Below are 20162 nucleotides of genomic sequence, written 5' to 3' on the forward strand. Positions count from 1 at the left end.
TAAGGACAATGTATATATTACAGATGTTAAAACTGCAACAACCCCACATGAAAAATTCCCCCAGTGGTGATAAGACAAAAGCTGACTTATTATATTTTATTTATGCATAACTGAAATGTGCAGTGCATTATAATTTGCATATCAAATTCAGATTGTTTTACTCTTATTGCAAAGTTTAATCATATAGTATATATTTTTAAAAATTGTTCACTCAGTTTTTTTATGCCACATTCTCTCTTAAAGTCTAGTCAGAAAAGTGAAGTCTTTTTAAAAAATAGGAACTGAAAAATTAAGTTGAGATGACAATATTCTTTTCATACAAAGCATAATTCAAGATTAATAACTTTCATTCTATAAAAGAGTTATTTCAGAGGAATAAAATATCAAATATATAATAAAGATATAATAGTGAATCTTTATATGCCAAATAATTCCTTTTTAAATCAAAGAACTTTTTATTAATACAATCCTAAAACCCAATGAAATATATTCATAATTAACTCAAAGTCAGCTGATACTATCTGCATCCGTGTGTGTAAGAACTCAACATAGCACTGTTTTTCTTGACAGATCAAGCTGAGAAAAATGTAAGGACACAGAGTACTCAGTAATCTAAGTAATAAAATTAATATAATAGGTATTCATACAGAACTTTGTAACTCATGGAAAATGTTCTATAAGTTGCTATAGAATATTTTCCAAGATCATAAATTACCATAAATAAAGATCATAAGTTATCATAAATAACTTTTTTTTTTTAAACAGTCTTACTCTCTCACCCGGGGTAGAGTACCATAGCATCAAAGCTCACAGCAACCTTAAACTCCTGGGCTTGAGCAATCCTCTTGCCTCAGCCTCCCAAATAACTGGGACTACAGGCATGCATCACAATGTCCAGCTAGTTTTTCTGTTTTTAGTAGAGATCGGGTCTTGCTCTTGCTCAGACTGGTCTCAAACTCCTGAGCTCAAGCAATCCACCTGCCTCAACCTGTCAGGGTGCTGGGATTATAGGTGTGAGCCACCATGCCAATTCACCAAAAAAAATTTTTAAGTAAAATGTTTAGAGTTCATTCTTTGGTTATCACGTAATAAAAATGTAAATCAGTGGTAAGCTTTTAAATGTAACAAAAAACTTTAAACATGTTTCCAAATTGCTAAATCAAAGAAGATATTAATAATATAGTGGCAGGCTCTTTACGAAAAATCACAGTGAAAACATGTGGCCAAATACACTCTCGTGTAACCTCCAATGAATTATTGGAATTGCCCTCCCCTTGTGAAAGGCAAAAGTGAGAGGCTATCATTCCCATGATTATGTCATGTTACATGAAAATGGTGAAAGGATTTTGCAGATGTAATTAAGGTCCCTAATCAGCTGACCATGAGTTAATTATAAGTAGGAATTCTCTGGGTGGTTCTAATCCAATCAGGTAGGCTATTTAAAAGCAGCAGAGATGTAAAGATCAACAGTGAAAGGCATCACTTATTGACCCTACAACCAATAAGTAATATTTTACTTTCAATTGTAAAGCTTTTGAAGCTGACATTTTTTAACATGGCTCAGGTTTTCAGTTTGGGTAATGTATCAGTCAGGATCAAGGAAGCAGAACTAGTATCAGTGATATGGAATAAGAGCTTCATGATAAGGGTTATGTATTATACACATGTGGGAGGTGAAGAAGTAAAGACCCAGAAGTTTAGAGGATCACAAGAAAGTCACTAACCGAGGAGAATCATAGAGGAGAAATGATAAAGAGGCTTCTGGAGAGCTGTGGGCCCTACAGCTGGTGGTGAGTCTGACACTATCATAGGTCATCAAGACGTGCAATCAAGAAGAAAAGCTGCACACATTGGAGGGTGTCCCTGACTCTCACAGCATCTGGTCCCAGTAACAAAAGTGACTCACAGAAGAAGCTGGTGCCCTTCACCCTGGAGTTACACACATCCCTGACCTAGGAATCAGAAAAGATGAAGTGGCAGATCCACCCAGCACTGCAGAGCTGTGGGCCCACCTGCTGCCCCAGACCAAGAAAGTGAATCAACAGATTAGCCATGTTACGTGACCTTCCAGCCAGTCAGCAAGTGTGCACAACCTCCACAACACAACAGACAGTGCAACACCTCGTCTCATGTCATCCTACTGGTCAGAACCACGGAGCAATGGAAAATTCTGTGCAAAAAGTTTCAACTTAGCCAAACCGACATGGTGTGAAACTAACCCTATGAATTAATGGTTACTTATTTTTTTCTCTGTCAGTTTTTTTTTTCTTTTCATGATACATTTCTGCTAATTGTGAATCACAGCCATGAGCCAATATTGACAAAATGGTTAGATTACTCTCCATACTGGTAATACACCTTTTATGCAGATAAAAGCAATAATTTGAATTTACAACTCCCAAATCAAATGGGGGAAAAAAAATGTTTGTGGTCCATGAATGCACATTTTAGCCCAAAAGTTTTTACTCTAATAAAAAGATTAGCTATGCATCACCTCACGACCTTGAAACTCCACCAAGAGAAAATGTCCCTCATTTTTCAACAGCAAAAGGGAGAAAGTAAGTAGGTTTGGAACAGCGGAAAAGCCAATTTAAATCTTTATCTTCACATCTGTAATTAAAAAGTCCACTTCTTTTATATAGTTATTTGCTGTAACTTCATTAGTGTAAAAGATAGTATTTCATTTTAAATGTTGAAGTCTTTTAAACATAGAAGACTCAAAAGGAGATGACAGCTTCTTTTTTCAAGCACATTAAACCCTTCCCTCTATTTGATTTTTTCAAAATGGTGAGGCACAAATTATCCAGAGCGTAGCACTTCCAGTCTCTTTTCTGGCCCGTAAAGTCAACAGTTATGGTACTAAAAGTTTAATCAATCCCATAAAATGTGACTCAGAAAGTGACCTGGTGCTCTGCCTGAAGTACATCTCCTACATTAAAAAGTCCTTTCAATGTGGCCAGAACAGTGTTATTGAAAGAGAGAACTAATAGATACCTGGACATGGATGGGGAAAAGAGAGGGGGAGAAAAGTCAAATGGGAGAGAAGGCCACAGAAATCCCATTTTCAAGCATTCCCCTAGGGACATGTGCTTGCGTAGATGAACACACAGGTTGAGTAATAAAGGTCTTTTATACTATTTCAAGCAGAAGGCTCCAAGAATTTCATAGTGAAATGAGACACAGAGTTTCCTTCTGCCACAAACTAGAGATTCTGACACGCAAAGCAGGGAGGGTTGCCTGATCAGAGGTCACCAAGGCAAGTGGCCATCTTGGAAATTTCAGCACTGCTCACGCCAATTTTTTTTTTTTTTAATAAATAAAGCTTTCAGTAGTCATATGTCAGGAATATAATAACCTCTTGACTTGTGAAACCACACACACATACACATGCACGCATTACGTTTGTATAATATGCTTAAGAACTTAAGATAATATACATGCATACGAACTTAAGATTTGTTAGATTTTGAAAATGCAAGTATAAAAAAGCAAAATTAAATGCTAGCATTGTGGGGGAGAAATACCCACAGTAAATAAGGAAGTTACCCCCATTTCTCTTGCCTCCAATTCTGCCTTCAAGAGGTAACTCCTGTGAACAGTTGGATGTTTCGACTTCCGAGATGGTTTTTTTATGCTTTTACAAATACATGCAACCAGTAAATATATCATCCTTTGCCCTAGATTAAAATCCAAGCAGACCCCAGGATTATTCTAGTATCTCTTAAGTGACAATCAATCCTATGGTTATTTTAAGTCCCGTGCAAAGACCCAAATCTGTATTCAGGCCAGGCACAGTGGCTCACACCTGTAATCCTAGCATTCTGGGAGGTTGAGGCAGGAGGATTCCTCAGGAGTTTGAGACCAGCCAGAGCAAGAATGAGACCTGCCTCTATAAAAATAAGAAAAATTAGCCAGACATTGTGACAGTGCCTGTAGTCTCAGTTACTTGGGAGGCTGAGCCCAGAGGCTCCCTTGAACCCAAGAGTTTGAGGTTGCTGTGAGGTAGGCTGACACCATGGCACTCTAGACCAGGCAACAGAGTGAGACTCTGCCTCAAAAAAAAAAGCAAAATTGTATTTAATAAAGCCTAAGCAAGATCATAGTCAAATGTTAATCTCAATGTGAGGTTCAAGTTTCTCCCTGATGACTAGGTGGGTGCTGCTCAGACAACTATATTTGGGAAAGAGCACATGACTGGTTTCTACTCTCTCACAATCCAGCTTCTCCACTCACCCTTTTTTTACTCATCCTGCACTTTCTATGTCAGCAAAAGGGAGAAAGACATTCCTTATTTATTATCATAAGCTGCCTTTGAGTTTCTGGGCTCTCAGCAATCTAAAGCCAATTCTCTGTGGGACACATCCTCAGGTCCCCCTTCCATCAGCATTGTTGCGGCTCTCTTCATCTGAGTTTTCTTAACGTGGGTAGATTCCACTCTCTTCCTGCTGGTCAGCAACTTCCTCCCAGCCCAGCCCTAGGAATCCAGCTGTACCTGCACCTTCTCTCTGCTGTCATCTGATTGTTGCTCCAAGTGTTGCTTGAGCAGGATGCACGGCTCACATTCTGCTCATGGGAAACACACACAGATCTTCTACCCACCACTCAGGACTGAGGGAAGCCAAAGTTTTTCCTTCGGCTCTGTTGACAGCCATTTCCTACCTTCTCCGTTCCTCAGATGGAGATCAGACACCAGTCCACCATGTCTCACAATTGCAGGACACGCATTCCATGTTTTCCAAGTGGCTCCACTGAAACCCCCTCAAGTGGCTCAAGCTGAAGGGGGTACCCCAGAACCCTTCCTTTAGAACCATATTACATGGTTGCATATGAATAGTTCTCCCCAAATAGCCTTTTCACAAACCGAGCTTCAGTCTCTGCTCTTCAATGTTTTCTATTCTCAAGGTATGAGAGAGTTTAAGAACCATCCAGCTGATTTTCAGCCTATTTTTATAAGTCCTTCAGCATGATCTGTCTCACCAGTTTCTTTAATATCCAACATATATTAACTTAGATGTTTGGCTGAGACACTGTTGTAACAGCATCTTACACATACACATGACGTGTGTGCATCATGAGTATGTACATGTCATACAGACAGACAAGATTATTGGTTAAACTTACATTTCAGTTTTAGGGAAAGTTTACGAAATGGTCATTCTGATTAATTCGAAAATTCTTTTCATTTTGAGCACTGTGGTTAAAATATGTTATAATTATTTAAATTATTTTATTCAAATAAGGTGTTGATTACATACACCTTAGATTGTCTCTTTCTTTTTAGGTTCAGCATAAATTGGGAAAATTCACTTAACTCAGAGCAAAAATTAAGCAGGTTCGAGATAATCTAAGTTTTGTTCTACTATATGTTTCTCCTTTTCAAATTCTTTTTCCTTTCCTCTTTTTTCTGAAGACTTCAAATGCTTGTCATGAAAAGGCAGTGACAAGCTACAGATTAGGAACTGGTCTGCTCTGAAGAAAGTCTCTTCCCAACATTTGCAAAATCTTTTCCCAAATTTTAAGAAAACTTTATCTGTTGTTCTATTTTCTCCATGAAAGACACTTATAGTGCTTTATAAATAAATAAATAAATTCTGAGTCTTCTGCCTCCTTGCAGCGTGCTCATTCACTGTTCTTAATGCAAAGGACCAGCAATTTCCCTCCACAACCCCAAGAACAGAAGGGATACTAAGTAGCCTCCGTAATATTCTGCTCAAGAATGTTTTAAGGCATCCTAAAGGGAACATTCTCCAACACAGTCTGTTTTGTTATGTGTTCAATAACCATATGTTCATTTCTATGTGGATAAGGTGCAGCATAATAGATACCTGCAATGATTCCAGGAGAAGGCGATTATTGACCCAAGGGGGTTTTACTGATTAGACTCTGAATGGCTCAAACATGACCAGAACTCCAATTGAACATTATTAAAAGTTTACTTTGTTTCTTGGGTATTTATTCTTTTGTGCAAAACAGACTTCTAAAAAACACATCCCACCTCCCATGTTCATTGAGATGCTATGATCCAAAACTGCAATGTCATTTTACATGTTGCAAAAAAAAAAAAAAACTTTCCTAAATTTTTTCCTAGTTGAATACTTTTCACACATGAAATCATAACTTTAATTCAAAATAAATCCTCTGAGACATGTGCAGGGCAGTAAATACAAGTCTCGTGAATGGCTAAATTAAAAAATGAACAAAGAAGTCTTACAATACAGATGGATAAAGGGAACTTGAAAAGTAAAATGAAAAAATACATTCCTGTGTAATTTCTCTGGCTCCAAGAAAAAAGGAAATAAAAAGTCAGCCAACAATAAAAATCTCATCAATTATTATCAAAAACTCTAAATTCCTGGGTTCTCACAAAAACCTATGTAGTGGATGGGGGTAGAGAATCATTAATCACAAATATAATTACTGAGGCTTACAGAGCTTACCTTTCCCCAGTAAATTGAATAATTGAATAATTACTAAGACTCGTTCATTCAATGTATATTTATGCGCTGAGAACCCAGAATTAAAATAATGTGATATAATAGAGAATGACTAGATAATTACTATATATTGAGTGATCAGTGAAGGCCTTCCTGGAGTGGTGACATTTAAGCTGAGCTCTAAAATAAAAGGCTGGTCAAATGAGATCAATACAAAGAGCACTCCAGGCAGAGGCTACAAATGAAGAAGCCACGACATAGGACAGAATTGGGTGAGTTCAAGAACTAAAGGCTAGTGAGCTGGAGATATGCAGTAAGGAGTGCTCTGGTCACTGGCCTCCAAGATGACCCCCAGTGATCCACCTCTGGGACTCTTACCCCTGTGCAGTCCTTTCCCACATTGCAGCAGACAGTTGGTCGGTAATATCGATAGAATACAGCAGAAATGACGGTATTTCACTTCTGAGATTAGGTTATAACCAATTGAAAACTCCATCTTATACATGCATGTGCATTCTCTCTCTCTCTCTCTCTCTCTCTCGTTGTCTCGGATCACTCAGAAGAAGCCAGCTATTGTCTCATGAGGTTGTTACTGACTGTTGAACACTTTGTCCTCTTGCAATTGAAAATAAAATCAAGATACAGTTTTGAAGCAGCAAGTCCACCTCCAGACATGGAGGTAGACTACCAGAGAAGATTAGCAAGCAATAGCACACTCCAAAATGGGGGCAAGGTAAGAGCTAAGAGTAGCACACTTCCCAGTGGACAGAGACACTGGGGTCTCTACATTATCTCTTTTTCTCTTGTTTGGCCTGTCATCCTTTACATTGTCTCTTCTTTTTTTTCCTTAACCAATGGGAATGTCATCTCCTTCCTCTCACTAGGCAGGGGTGGGGGAAAGATTTTTGCCTTGTACGGTTAGGCCCAAATGTATGTAGTGTCCACTTTTAAAGTCCTTTTGTTGTCATGATGAATCAGCTCCACCTGCCAGTGTTCCCACATTAAATAACAAGATATTTAGTATCTAATGCCATGCTATTGATTCCTCTGTGCTACAAAAAACCTTTTATCACTCTAAAAACTTCACTAAATTCTGCTATAAACAAAAATTCCCTGTGAAAGTTATTTGGAAATGAATCTAGGAAAGGCGGCAAAGTTCCATATATGTAGTTGGTTAACCTTAAAAAAACAAAAAAGCTGTATAAGATAGAATGTTCATGAAATTGGAAGTTCAGAGAGAACAGGGAACTTATACTGAAAAGTGACTGTGGAACTGTAGACTTATAGGAATTTGCTCAAATTGTGACTAAGTGCTGAGATTCTCACAGAACACTGGGAAGTCTACATTTTATTTAAATTGTATAAACAAGGTGACTTCAGTTGATATCTGGGTGACATGTCTTCTTTCTTGCTTTTTTTCTTTCTTTCACACCCTTCCTACAACCAAAAGCACCGGCAAGCATACCCAAGAAACACAGGCTTAATTGAAGATGACAAAGCTATCCTATTCTGGGAAATTGTTGAAATGGAGAGTTCCCATGAAGCAAATCAGTGTCCATAAACTGTTAATAAACACGTTCCACCTACTGACATTACCTAACTCTATATGTAGCACGTAGTAGGTACCCAAGAAACTATTGTTGAACTAAATCTGTGGACTAAGAATTTGTTCTTATTAAGATCTTTTCCTTAAAAAAAAAATAGATCTTTTCCTTAATATAGAATATTGAGACAGTTTGTATTCATATAAGCAGGTATAACTAAGGACTTTCAGGCATGTTACAGCATAAAAATACCATTTTCAAAATTGCCTATTCCTGGAAAAATATTTTTAAAGAATTATCACTGAAAGCTAACAAAAACAACAACAACCTGATATTGTTACTGTTGCAGAAGAAATGTACTTGTTAAAATAGTGTTTGACTAAAAAGCTTCTGCACAGCCAAGAACACAGAAAGTAAAGCAAGTAGACAGCCCTCAGAATGGGAGAAGTTATTTGCAGGTTATGTCTCCGACAAAGGTTTAATAACCAGAATCCACAGGGAACTCAAATGTATTATCAAGAAAAGAACAAGTGATCCCATATCAGGGTGGGCAAGGGACTTGAAGAGAAACTTCTGTGAAGAAGATAGGCACATATGAAAAGACAGACATATGAAAAAATGCTCATCATCCTTAATCATCAGAGACATGCAAATCAAAACTACTTTGAGATATCATCTAACTCCAGTAAGATTGGCCCACATCACAAATTCCCCAAACCAGAGATGTTGGCATGGATGTGGATAAAAGGGAACACTTCTACACTGCTGGTGGGAATACAAACTAATACGTTCCTTTTGGAAAGATGTTTGGAGAACACTTAGAGATCTAAAAAAAAGACCTGCCATTTGATCCTATAATTCCTCCACTAAGTATATATCCAGAAGACCAAAAATCACATTATAACAAAGGTATTTGTACCAGAATGTTTATTGCAGCCCAATTCATAATTGCTAAGTCATAGAAGAAGCCCAAGTGCTCATCAACCCACAAATGGATTAATAAATTGTGGTATATGTATACCACAGAATATTATGCAGCCTTAAAGAAAGATGGAGATTTTACCGCTTACATGTTTACATGGATGGAGCTGGAACATATTCTTCTTAGCAAAGTATCTCAAGAATGAAGAAAAGTATCCAATGTACTCAGCCCTATTATGAAACCAATTTATATCTTTTTTATGAAAGCTATAACCCAATTATAGCACAAGAAGAAGAAGAAAGAGGAGAGGGGGGAGGATGGGTTGAGGAAGGGTAATTGGTGGGGCCACCTATGGTGCATCTTACAAGAAAAAAGAATTTTTTCTTTTTTTTTTCATTTTTTACAAGGGTACATGTGAAATTTAGTAAGTGTAGACTATAAATGTCTTAACACAGTAACTAAGAAAATGCCATGAAGGCTGTGTTAACCAGTTTGATGAAACTATTTCAAATTGTATATAAAACCAGCACATTGTACCCCATGACTGAATTAATGTACACAGCTATGACTTAATAAAAAAAAATAGTGTTTGAATGTTTCTGAATGCTCATACATGTGCATGAGAAAGAATTCTAGAAATGGTGGATAATATGCCTTCTTTTTCCTAAATTAACATAATGAATTGAATCATACAGATGAGATGGTTGAAAAGGAAAAAAAGATTAAGGAAGTCATTACAGAACTGACCAAAGAACAACAAAACAAAAACTAAAAATTTTAGAAGAGAAAAAATAACATAGAAAAAAGCTGCTTCAACCTCTGCCAGAATAATTAAGTTTACAAATAAAACATTCTGCTCCCAAATACCTGTGTACTGAAACACTCCTATTATGAAAGAGACAAATGAAAAAAACAAACTAATTGAGTGTATTTCAAAAAGCAATTTCTTTATGTAACAAGAGAAAAATATATATATAACCTCACAACTTTATGAAGAGAAAAGATCATATTGGCTTGAAGACCTTTGCTCAAATGAATGCCTCTGTAGAAAAAAGGGAATTTATATTGGGGAGTGCAGAGACAATTATAAGAGAGAGGAATTGAGAAAGAGAGATAGAAGAAAGAGGGAGGGAGGGGGAAATGGGCAGATGGTAAGAAGCCATGCAATCTGCAGAAACTCCCCATCTTGTAACATAGCCTCAAGTATTTAGCAAATGCTGATAAAACTTTAGATTTCTGTTGAGTGACACCTCAAGGCAAGGGGATGCAAGGCCACTAAAATAGGAGGAATTTTTTTCTTTTTTTTTTTTTGAGACAGAGCTTCAAGCTGTCCCCCCTGGGACAGCATCACAGCTTACAGCAACCTCCAACTCCTGAGCTCAAGCGAGTCTCCTGCCTCAGCCTCCCAAGTAGCTGGGACCACAGACTCCAGCCACAACACCCGGCTATTTTTTGGTTGCAGCCATCATTGTTGTTTGGCGGGCCCAGGCTGGATTTGAACCTGCCACCTTAGGTGTATGTGGCTGGCGCTTTAGCCACTTGAGCCACAGGTGCCAAGCCAAATAAGAGGAATTTTATGTTTAGGATATAAAAGTATCATTTCAAAAATATTTTTTAAACTTTCATAAAACATATATCAATGACTTATTCAACTTACTAATGAGGGAATTAGCAAGATGGAAATTAGAGGAATTATGCATCTATGGACATGTGAAAAGAGAATGTAAGAAGAAGATGGTTAGGTTAGATACAAAACTAGTTAAAATCCTACAGAGTAATAAAAGCAAAACCTTAGGATGTAAATCATTTGCATTTTTACCAGAAAAAAAAAATCAGACACTAACATAAATTTCACAGTCTGGGCTTTTAATCACAGCAAACAGTAAGTCTTATGGGAGGTGGATGGTACTATGGCCTGCAGTACTTATGAATAAAGTTTTATTGGAACACAGCCATGCCTATTTGTTTAAATGTTTCCTATGGCTTCTTTCAAACTCCAACAGCAGAGTTAAGTCATTGTGACAGAGACTATAAGACCTATACATCTAAAGTATTTACTATATGAACCCTTCTGGAAAAGTTTGTCAGTCTCTACCATAGATGATTAAATAAATCACTGAGAAAGTCTGGAAACAATAGTCCAAAAGGCCATTGAAAGACCATGCCACACACTCTTTACCTTGTTTCCAACTTTTTGATGAATTTTTCTTAACAAGTTAGTAGGAATAGAGGAAAACATTTTGATGCAAGACCCAAACCACAAGAGTATAAACCCTACAAAAAGCTTTGAGCTTTCACAAACACTGGAATTGACGGTAGCCACAATCCAATTATACTTGCAAGGAGCAAAATCACTACAGATGGCATCTCAAGTGTATAGTAACCATCAAGTAGAGTCAGTATAGATTCTGCCAAATTTCCTTCTCTTTATAAAGCACAGAGATAATGTTGGTAGTAAATAGTTCTGAGCTACAACACAATCCTGAAGTCAAGCAGCATTTCATGAAAATTAAACTAATCTTGTTCAGCATAGTTTCCATGGTAAGGAGTGTTCTCTTGGTCTGTATTTTATAGAAAAAAATGGTCTGTAATACACATCCTTTGGCTGTGGTTGCAGGGGTGTCCAACCTCTGGCCCACAGGCCACATGCAGATTACTTGAGGCCTGTTTTGCTTGTATGTAGTGTCTTCTTCTTCCAATGTGCAACAGAAGAAAAAAAAGGTTGGACACCCATGCAAGGGAAGGTGACGATGGAGTGCAGGAGTCAATAGAAGCTGCCTTTTACTGATTAAAGACTGCATTTCCACTTAGTTAAATTAAAGCTTATATGGAGAGAAAAAAAAAATTTTAACTGCCCAGAGACTCTGATCAATTGTCAAGAATATTCAATGAGAAGAAAAGGAAAACACAGAAATGAAATAGGGATCTTTCAGCAAATTCTGCAACCATTAAAATAATACCATTAAAGATGTTATGAATTTTATTCTCATAAGTTTAACAACTTGAAAAAAAATAGACCAATTCTTCAAAAATCACTGCTATGGTCTAAATGTGTGTGTCCCCATAATTTACATCTTAGAACTTAATCCCTCATAATACTAAGAAGTGAGGCCTTAGGAGGTGACTAGGTCATGAAGGCAGTGCCCCTGTGGCTGGGATTAATGCCCTTATACAACCTTAGGGCACCCATTTGCCCTTCCACCATGTGAAGATGCAGTAAGAAGTCGCCATTTCTGCAGCACACAGCAAGACCTCCACAGACACTAAATCTGGTGACATCTGATCTGGGAATTTATAGCCTCCAGAATTATAAGAAATAAATTTCTGTTGTTTACAAATTACCTAAATTGGCTGGGCATGGTGGTTCACACCTGTAATCCTAGCACTCTGGGAAGCTAAGGTGGGTAGATTGCCTAAACTCTTGGGTTCAAGACCAGCCTGAGCAAGAGAGATCCCATCTCTAAAAATAGCCAGGTATTGTGACAGGCACCTATAGTCCCAGCTGCTCAGAAGGCTGGAGCAAGAGGATCACTTGAGCCCAAGAGTTTGAGGTTCTATGAACTTTGACAGCACAGTACTCTACCCAGCGTGACAAAGTGAGACTCTGCTTCAAAACAAACAAACAAACCAAAAAAAAAAAAAAAAAGAACAAATTACCTAGGTACCTAGGCTAAAGTATTTTGTTATAGCAGCCAAACAGACTAAAACAACCACAAACTATTACACCAAAAATCAATATGAAATAGATAACCAGAATAGTTCTATAACCAGTAAAGAACTTGGATTCAAAATGTGAAAGCTCCTGAAAAAGAAATCTCCAGGCCAAAATGGTTTCTCTTAACATTTCATCAAACATTTAACATATTAGCACCAATGTGACATAATCCTTTCCAGAAAATAGAAGAGGAAGGAACACTTCCCAATTCACTTTATGAGGCCAGTATTACCCTGATATCAAAACCAGACAAAACTAGTACCAAAAAAAAAAAACTAAAATTCTTATGAACTTGGACATCAAAATCTTAGTAAAAGATTAGTAAATCAAATCCAAAAATTCATAAAAGAATAATACACTATGATCCAGTGAAATTTATTCCTGGCTTATAAACTGGTTCACTATCCAAAATTCAATCAGTATAATCCACCGTATCAACAGGCCAAAGAGGAAAAAGGTGATCATATTCATTAACAGAAAAAAATTAACAAAATCCAACATTCATTTGTAATTTTTTTAAAAGGCAAGTAAAGAATGCAGAAAAACTGCATTCTAATTCACACAGATTAAATCATGTGTCTTAATATCAGCATAAGTCATGACTTACATTGTGACCATTGCTGATAAAGAGCGGATCCAAAAATCCCATAGCTAATGTCATACTTAACAGTGAAAGACAGAATGCTTGTCCTTTAGGACTGAGAACAGCACAAGGATATCTACTCTCCCCAAATATCTTTAATTTTTTTTTAAATACAAAGTCTCACTCTGTTGTCAGACTAGTGTGCTATGACATCAGCCTAGCTCACAGCAACCTCAAACTCCTAGGTTCAAGGAATCTTTCTGCCTCAGCTTTCTAAGTAGCTGAGACTATAGAGGCCTGCCACAACACCCAGATGATTTTTCTATTTTTAGTAGAGACAGGGTCTTACTCTTGCCTAGGCAGGTCTCAAACTCCTGAGTTCAAGCGATCCTCCCTCCGCAGCCTCCCTGAGTTCTGGGACTGTAAGCATGGGCCACTGCACTCAGCCTAATGTTAATATTTATATTCAAAATTGCAATAGATGTTCTAGACACTACAATAAAGCAACAAAAAGCCTCACAGATTGGATAAAAAGAAATAAAACTGTCTATTCATATATAAAATTGTCTATATATAAAATAACTACCAAAAATAAGTTCTTTAAGGACACAAGACACAAGATCAACACACAAAAATCAATTACTTTCCTATAAAATGACAACAAATAATTGCACATTGAAATTCAAAACTTAATATCATTTATAATCGCACTAAAGAAAAATAGGTATAAATCCAACAAAACACACATAAAAACCTATATGGTGAAAATCCTAAAATGTGGATGAAAGAAATCAAAGGACACCTAAACACTTGGAAAGGTGTACTATGTTCATAGATTAGAAGACTCAGCAGACTAAAGATGTCAATTCTCCCTAAATCTATACATGTAATGCAGTTCCAACAAAATCTCCGAAAAGTTGTTTTTGTGGACATCAGTAAGTATATGCTAAAATTTATATGGGAAGGGAAAGGTCCTAGAAGGGTCAAAACAATTTTTAAAAGAAGAATCAAGTGGGAAGAATTATTTTTATCAATACTAGGGCTTCCTACTTATCTATAACAATCAAGACAATATAGTATTGGTGAAGGAGTAGACACTAGCAGCAATGAACCTGGAAACAGATCTACACAAGTAGGCCCCATGTTATTTACAAAGGAGCAAAAGCAATTCAGTGGAGGAGAGATTATTTTTTCAACAAATGGTGCTGCACCACAGGCAAAAAAAAAAAAAAAAAAAATGACAAAAACCCTGAACCTAGTCCTCGCACCTTATACAAAAATTTAACTTGAAACACAGAACTATAAAACTCCTAGAGAAAAGAAACCTAGAAATCTAGGGGCCTAGAACTTCACAAAGAGTTCTTTAACCTGACCAAGTTCTCTGACCAAAATCAGGATCTATAAAACAAACAAACAAATGACGAATTTGACCTCATCAAAATTTAAAATATTTGCTTCATCAAAACTAATAAGAAGATTAAAAGACAGGCTACAGAGTGGGGGAAAATAGCTGCAAACCAAATCTATGATTTGAAACATACAAAGAACCATATTAAGAAAGTGAACAGTAAAAAAGTCTAGCAGTCCAGTTTGAAAATGGGCAAAAGACAGGCGATACATTTTCCTAAAGAGGATATATGGATGGCAAATAAACATGAAAAGATGTTGAACATCATTAGCAATTAGGAAAATCCAAATTAAAACCACAATAAGATAACTCTACATATTTATTACAGTGACTAAAATTAAAAATAGTGACAACACCAAATGCTGGCAAAGTTGCAGAGAAACTTGATCACTCACACATTAATGGGGTTAATAATGGTATAGCCACTCTGGAAGATCATTTGGCAGTTAGTTAAAAAGAAAGAAAGTAAAAAGAAAAACTAACACAAGACCCAGCCACTGCAGACTTTGGCATTTATCTCAGAGGAAGGAAAATGTATGTACATACAAAATCCTGTACACAAACACCCTGGAAGCTTTATTCAGAATAGCCAAAACTGGAAGCCATCCATATGTCCTTTATATGTTTCAACAAACTGAGGTCCTGTGCATATACACCATGGCATATAGCACTCCACAATCAAAAGGAACAGACTGTTAGTCTAAGGCACAACCTGGATGAATCTCCAGGGAATTACACTGAGGGAAAAAGTTGATCCTCAACTGTGACGTATGTATATTTCATTCTTATAAAATCTGTAAAATACGGAGCAGATTAGTGGCTGCCAGGGAGTCAGGATAGGGGGTTTGTATATAAAGGAGTAGAAGAAAAAACCCTGTAGTGATGGTGCAGTTATACGACTTGATGGTGCTGGTTCCACGAAGCTGCAGCTGTGGTCGCACTGCTGGGATTTCACACACACACACCCCGTGAGTGCATACCTGGTGACAACAGAATAAGCTCTGTGCATTTTCCTAATGCCAGTCTCTTCATTTGATTCATACTACAGCTATATAAAATTCTAACATCGAGGATTGCTGGGCAAGCAGGGTGCATAACCTCCTGTGCATCTTTATTTCAAAATAAAAACTTTTTAAAAATAAGCTGCCCAGGGATGATGCACAGTTGTCTGGAATGGAGTAGTACAGCAAATACTCAACGTGTACCCCTTTGGGGAAAATGGAGATTTAATATGATGTACCTTATTAGACAGCTCTACTTGCCATTTATCACTTAAATTTGCTGTTTTCCTCAGAGTTTATTTAACTGTGGGATCAAATAAAAATATCTATACGTGAATCTCAAAGTATAATTTTAAATGGGACTAAGGCATTTTACGCAATAAATTTGTGATCTCTGCCTTCAGCCACTGTCTGTGCTGACAGTAGGGAGACTTAAGTAGTTACAAAGCAAGACTCTGGACCTAAATAACAAGAGTTTAGACCTATTGGCTAGTGACATGGACAAAATCACTTCACTTCTGCCTCAATTCCTCATCTGTAAAATTAGTATAATAGTGTCTACTTCGAAATGTGATATGATTAAAGGGGTTAATGCATATAAATAGCTTTGAGCAGCACTTGGAACACTGCAAGGACACGAGGAAAGTTAGCTCTATTACTTATGTCCTCATTAACATTACCAAAGTGAGAATTTACTTTCTCTCTCAATATCCCTTACTACATGTCAAATAACACATACAATATAAGGGGCTACCAGAAATCCAAAGCCATAAATAAAACCTCTTACAATTTTCACACTAAAAATCCCTCACCTTCCATACCCATATTTCTCTGCATGAGAAACATAACATGTCTCTGGTAAACAATCACTGTCAAGAATTCCTACTCAAATGAAAGTGGGGAACACCCAAAAAATTCTAGCAAAGAGAATCACCTGTGAAATTGATCAGATGCCTACTTCAAATGATTTTGGATAGGGCACTAGACTTCTGGACATTTATTGAATCTAAATCTCTTGATCTCTGGATGTTTGCCATGACTGATTTTTATAAAAGGATGGTTGCAACCTGGAACGGATATCTCCCTTTTGAGAAAAAATTAGCAGTACCTTTCTCTCCCACCTGATGTCACTTGATTCAAGTAGTCACCATTTATTTTCCCACCCAAAGTAATCAGGTGAACATAGCAAATATAATTCCTTAAGGAAGAGCGGTAGACGAGAGTACCACAGGGTAAAACACTGGAGGGTTATTAGAAGAAAATTGTGCATCTCTCTTCTCTCCTTAAGTCATATATTAATTCATTCATCAATCCTCTAAAAGTTCCTCTGTATGCCAGGCACTCAGCTAGGTGCTGGGAATGTACCAAAGAATGAATCATAAGACAAGAGCCGTATGTTCATGGAGCTCACAGCCTAGGGAGGAAGCAGACAGCACAGAATCACACTGCCACATGGTGCCTTCCATAGAGGGGAAATACAGGATGGCAAAGAAACACACAAGAGCACATTGCTACCAGAAAGCACTGAGGTCTACGCTGAAACCCAACCAAGAATAGAAGTTAGGATGTTTGCCACAAGGAGAGTGTCTTGTAATTAGAGAAGCTGTCACTATTTAAAAAATAAGAACACGCTAAAACACTCATAGGAAGGAGCCAGTGGAGAGAGACAGGTTAAAAATTCAGAAGAGAAAAGGGAAAACCAACAGACTAAGTTTCCCAAAGCAGAGACCGGGATGAGATACAGAGAACAGGCAGAGATCAGCCTCCAAAGAGAAGGGAGGGAGATTTTTCAAGAGCCTGGGTGAGGGTGGGAGAAAGAGCAGCCTGGAGGAATATAAAAGTATTTTCTGGCAGCACCCGGACACAGCAGGGCTTGGAGTCCATGAAGAACTGAAAAGAACAGGCCTCTCCTTCTGGGGGCCCCCTGAAAAACTAGGGGAGATGGATACTGTTTGTATCTATAATAAGGAATTCTTTAAAAACACTTCTTGGGGCTTCTCCACCAATGCATAAATAAGGAATTCAGAAGAAAAAAAAATACCTAAATATAATCCTGACACTTCTGAGAAATTTTCTTGTAAAGAAAGAAACCACTAATAAATCATCTGACCTAAATATTATAAAAACGAACTATAAAATGTGATGACTACAAGGCATCTCATTTCCTGGTTGAGCTCCAGAGAGAGGCTCCCCTTGCCCTGGGCCACACAACTCATCAGGGGCAGAGCCTCAACACAAACCCTGTCTCCTGACTCCCAGTCTGGGAGGCTCTCCATTATACTATACTTTTTATCTCTGTCCATTAGATACATCAAGAGATCATCTCACTCCCATTTTTCTCAAAGTTGAATCATTGTTCTGCTACATAATGCCAAAGCAACATTATAAGAGGTTCAAATCATGTCAGTTAACTGGTTGCCTTGCCTAGCCCAAGCAACGTGCTGACCTGTTTTAGTGTCATGCAGATCCCAGCTTAAGTACTGGCCATCAGTAGCCCAGGCATAGTCCCTAGAAATTAAAGCACAGATATCATTTGTCTCCTCAAACTCCTGGCTGTCAGTATCACTGGATGAAGAATGAATGAGAAAGAGGAAGGGAGAAGTTCTCAACTAAGATCAAAAAATGAAGTCTAAAGTGAAAAGACAGATCACTGCCATGTCCAAATGCGGAGAGGAAACACCTCGTTGTAAAAATGCCTGTGTTCTAAGTCCAGCTCACTCCTCTTCCTCTTCCTTTTGCCTTTTGGACTTTTCAAGACAGAACACTAGGGGAACAGAACTAAGAGGTGCTCCCCATTGTATGCCCTGAAGACAAGGCACCATGAATAAAACTTCTATTTCCAAGTAGTTTCTGGCAGACAGAACAGGACAGGGATAGCACTAACCATGTACAGACTGGTCAACATAAGGATGTGGTCACTGTAGGAAGGTCGTCAACTATGGAGGTTCTACTGAGATGAGGTGGAGGGAGCAAATACATATTATATAGAACAAGATTTTTCTCTGGCCCTTCACATACATTTCCAGTTCCCTGCTATGTCAGCTACCTTACTTTGGACATCCTCCAAGTACTTCCCAATAATACTCTCATCTTTTTCCTCTCTGTTCTTCATATCTATTATGGACTAAATGCCCATATCCCCTCAAATCCATACCGAAATCCTAATTTCCAAGTTGATGGTATAAGGAGGTGGGGCCTTTAGGAGGTAATCAGGTCATGAGGGTGGAGCCCTCTTAAATGGGATTAGTGCCCTATAATAACAGCCTCTGTTCTCCACTATGTGAGGATATAAGACAACACCTGCCTGCAATGCAGGAAGGGTGCCCTCACCAGGCACTAGATCTGCAGGCACCTTGATCTTGGGCCTCTCAGCCTCCAGATCTGTGAGAAATAAATGTTTATTTAAGCCACTCGGTCCACGGTGTTCTGGTATAGCAGGCTAAACTGATTCAGACAACATCCAAATCAAAGTTCTCCCTCTTCTGCATATTAGTCCAACCCAAGCATTAAGCGAAAGCAGTGTGATCCAAACTCTTCACATGCATTGTTACCTTATTTGGGGTGCAATTTCACATGATGGTTGCATGTACAATTTTGGAGCTAGACCAGCCTGGGTCCAAGTCCATACCTTATACTTGCTAGGTTTGTGACCAAAGAGAGAACTAAGGGTGTTATGAGAATTAAATGAGGTAATATGTATAAATACTTAAATTTCTTTATTGAGCATATGAGAAGTACTCAATAAATCATAACTAGTATTATTTCTGATTTTTACTACATACCTGTGATACAGATGAAGTTTTAAATCCCAAAGGAGACCTGGTAGTTTATTATCTCCATCTAAACCCTCTGTTGATAGCCCTTTAATCTCCTCCAGCCTTTAAAACTAACAACAATGATAGTAATAACAATGACTAAGAGTATGCTGTCTGAGGAAATTCAGGCTCAGAGAGGTAAGTGATCTGGCCAAAGTCACCCCTAATCAAAAACCAAACCTCATTAATCTGAGACCAGAGTCTAGCCTGTAAATTATCACTCTGTAAAAGAGACATTATTTCATCTAATCATTCTAAACACAATGCTCAGACAACAATTCTATCCTTTTCCAGACGCTGTGCTAAGTTTGAAAACTATAGCATATAAAAAATAGCCCTGAAGACCCAGTAGTCCACAATCTGGTGAAGACAAGTCAGTCTACAATCTGGTGAATATTTTAGGCATTGAGAAGAAGCCTCAGAACTACAGAGCAACTAACAGTGTCTGGCCCAATCAAAGGAGGCTCTGTGTAGGAGATGTCCCCAGGGAAGTCTTATCTCAAGGTCAAGAAGAAAGGAGAGGGACATTTTCAGCTAAGGGAACACCATATATAAAGGCTTAGAATTCAAATGTGCACAGATGTATTGGGGCCAGTGAGAGACATTCAGTGTGGACAGACTATAGGGTACGTAAAGGAGAGCAATAGGAGAAAGCCGGGAAGATGGGGAGAACTTACACTGGAGAGGACCTTACATGCTAAACTCAGTCTGAATTTTATCCTGGGGTGGGAGACAGAATA

The sequence above is a fragment of the Otolemur garnettii genome, unplaced genomic scaffold, assembly GCF_000181295.1.
Source record: "Otolemur garnettii isolate 467f Iridium unplaced genomic scaffold, OtoGar3 scaffold00039, whole genome shotgun sequence".
NCBI classification, from domain to species: domain Eukaryota; kingdom Metazoa; phylum Chordata; class Mammalia; order Primates; family Galagidae; genus Otolemur; species Otolemur garnettii.